Below are 3667 nucleotides of genomic sequence, written 5' to 3'. Positions count from 1 at the left end.
GCTCTTTCTCATGATAGTCTGTGAATCCTGATGGTCTGAGATTTAAATATAATCACAGCAATGTTACTCTATAGGTTCAGTCAAAGCACTTACTGTAAATGTGACAAGTTTATTTGTTTAGAGTTTAGCTTTCTAAATCTTCTACGTTTATGAAATTTAATATATGGAGAGCAACTTTGATTTAACAAACACTTTTGAGCTGCAGAAAAAATAAACTATACGAGCTGCACAACCTCTTGGGAACCCGGTATCCCAAAGAAATTGTGATATAGAATATCAATTAGACCAAAATGACTGTCTTTAAAATTCTTATCATTTAAAATGAGTTACTAACACATATAGGTCAAAGGCCCTGTATATAGGATATCACCAATGATTTAAAAAAAAGAGTATGGGAGAAGGAAACAGAAAATAAAGTAATGGTTTGATAATGCAATTTCAAAGATTATGAAGTACCACAGGGTGGAAACATTTGAGGAGTAGAGTTGTTTTGAGATCTTTGTGTTTATTTAGACTAGTTGGATAGTGTTTATTTCCACACTGAAGATTATTCCCCGGATCACCAGCCAGGAATAGTGGGTCAGACAAGTACGTGTGAGATAAGGAGGGATTTTAGCTCTCAGAATGTTGTGAATCTTTGGAGACCGTCTTTGAATATATTCAAGCTTAATGTTGATATTTTTGTACTATACAAGAGTCATGGGTTATGGGGAATGGGCGGTAAAATGCATTTGAGGTCAACATCAAATTGATGGTGGAGCCAAGGCACACGGACTACCCCTCCCTTCATTCTTAGATGAAACAAAGAGGTTGGGACAGGGTAGAATGTTAATGAGACGATGACTACAAAATATTAATGCATGGTGTGACCATCTCCACTAGTAAAGGAAAGCTCAACGTTATGCAGTGGCTCAGCAGTAGAGTTGTTGCCATACAGCACCTGAGACCCAGGTTCGATCCTCACTATGGGTGCTGTTTGTGCGGAGATTGTACGCTCTCCCTGTGACCGCACGGGTTTTCCCCATGTGCTCCAGTTTCTTCCCATGTCCTAGGGATGTGCAGGTTTGTAGATTAATTGCCCCTAGCGTAGAGGATAGAACTGGTGTATGGATGATCATTGGTTAGCACGGACTCGGTGGGCCGAAGGGCCTCTTTCCATGCTGTATCTCTCTAAACTAAAAAAACGAAGTAAGAAACAGTGGGTCGAATCTCATGGCAACTTAGGCCTCTATAGGAGGCAGAAGAGCTGGCTATTAGGATAGTAATAACAAACCTCTAAACCAAGTCTAGTATCCTGGAGTGAGGTTTCAGCATGGTAACGATCACAGTGACGATCTGTGACATATTGATAAGAATAGAATGGGGTGTTGGAGAGATTAACGTAAATGTACCTATGGGTCAGAGTGCATTTAAAGGAACCGACACCAACCCTGGATCAGGCAGCAACTCTGGATCAATGGGACCAGCGAGTGTGTAGCGTCAGAGGTGATGTGCTCTATCCATCATTTATGTTGGGCTCCTAGAAGCTCCCAACACATGGGCTCAAGGATTATATGATCATCTGGAATCCCCTCCACCTTGAGCACTAATGGACCAGGTATTCCCAGGAATCAGTGGAAATGTGACATCCTTTCAAGCACGTTTGAAAACTATCCCTGAACCTTTGTGTAACTCAGTGTCTCTTACTATGACGGAGCTTAGAATTTATAATCTGTTTTGAGAGTGTATTGTCAGGCTTCTGTACAATGTGGTCTATCTGATGGAGCAGACTAGGTGTACCTTGGACCACAATACCAAAAATACTGAGAGTAGACAATAATTGGCTTTACCTTCCGATAGATTAAAACCACAAAACCATAGAGACAAAATTAGGCCATTCAGCCCATTGAGTCTCCTCTGCCATTTAATCATGGCTGATCTATTTTTTCCCTCTGAACCCCATTCTCCTGTGTTCTCTCCATAACCTTTGACGCCTTCCGTAATCAAGAACCTATTAATCTCTGCCTTAAAAATACCCAATGACTTGTCCTCCACAACCATCTGTGGCAATTAATTCCACAGATTCACCACCCTTTGGCTAAAGAAATTCCTCCTCAACTCCATTTAGAAGGAACATCCTTTTATTCTGAGGCTGTTCCCCAACTGCTTCTAGATTCTCCCATTACTGGAAACATCCTCTCCACATCCACTCAATCTAGGCCTTTCACTATTCAGTGGGTTTCCATGAGATCCCTCCTCATCCATCTAAACTTCAGCATGTATAGGCCCAGAGCCTTCAAACACACCTTCTCTGTTAACCCGAATATCCATGGGATTGTTCTCCTCCGGACCCTCTCCAAAGTCAACACATCCTTCCTCAGATATGAGGCCCAAAACTGTTCATTGGAAGATTTTTGTGAGCCATTTTTAGTGGTCCCTCACCAGTGCTTTGAGATGGCGGCTGTGGTCAGTCCAAGTCTCCAAAGCAGATGGGAGGGCATGGAATCAGAGGGGCAAACAATAAGCATTCCACTGGAATGTTACTAATCCACCGGGCTGATGAAAAACTATCAACCTTCACAACTTCCACTCAAGAACCAATGTCACCCCAATATTTTGTAGGTGAGCTGCAGTATGTGTCTGCATATTCAGAGTTCAGGCTCTTCATTAAACAATGGGCCGAAGGGCCTGTTTCCGGCAACTGAGCACTCGGGTTTGCTGGCACCTGAGGGAGAGCATCAAGAGTTGCAGAGGAGATGTCAGCCTAGCATGAATGTGGCTGAGAATGATGTTCGACACAGTGATCCACCTGCTTGTTTTTGCCAGTGATGATGGTCAGGTCTGCAGATTTCAGAGAAGCAATTTTGGACATGGTTGGACCTATGGCTTCAATGATGAGTGACATTTCATCTAAGTATGCCTCGAACCAGTCGGTGTCCTTACTTCTTTCTTTTCCGAAGAAGCTTTTGCAAAAAGTGATTCTTTGAAACCAAATCACACAATAACAATTATGGCAACAGGGAGTTGAATGCTAAGTGGAACATATCAGCTGTAACAGCAAAGTAGACATCCTGTTCTTTCGGAAATGATTTTGTTCTATGAAGCAGCAGAATGCAGAGTTACTGCCAAACCTTTCATAGTGAACAATCCTCTGTATTTCAGTAAAGGGCCTGTCACACTGGGCCTGTCACACTGGGCCTGTCACACTGGGCCTGTCACACTGAGCCTGTCACACTGGGCCTGCCCACTGGGCCTGTCACACTGGGCCTGTCACACTGGGCTTGTCACTGGGCCTGTCCCCTGGGCCTGTCACACTGGGCCTGTCCACTGGGCCTGTCCCACTGGGCCTGTCACACTGGGCCTGTCCCACTGGGCCTGTCCCACTGGGCCTGTCCCACTGGGCCTGTCACACTGGGCCTGTCCCACTGGGCCTGTCACACTGGGCCTGTCACACTGGGCCTGTCACACTGAGCCTGGCACACTGGGCCTGTCACACTGGGCCTGTCACACTGGGCCTGTCACACTGAGCCTGCCCACTGGGCCTGTCACACTGAGCCTGTCACACTGAGCCTGTCACACTGGGCCTGTCACACTGGGCCTGCCCACTGGGCCTGTCACACTGGGCCGGCCCACTGGGCCTGTCACACAGAGCTGTCACACTGGGCCTGTCACACTGGGCCTGCCCACT

The sequence above is a fragment of the Leucoraja erinacea genome, chromosome 10 (assembly GCF_028641065.1).
Source record: "Leucoraja erinacea ecotype New England chromosome 10, Leri_hhj_1, whole genome shotgun sequence".
Taxonomy (NCBI): Eukaryota; Metazoa; Chordata; class Chondrichthyes; order Rajiformes; family Rajidae; genus Leucoraja; species Leucoraja erinaceus.
Note: the sequence above shows the minus strand (reverse complement) of the source record.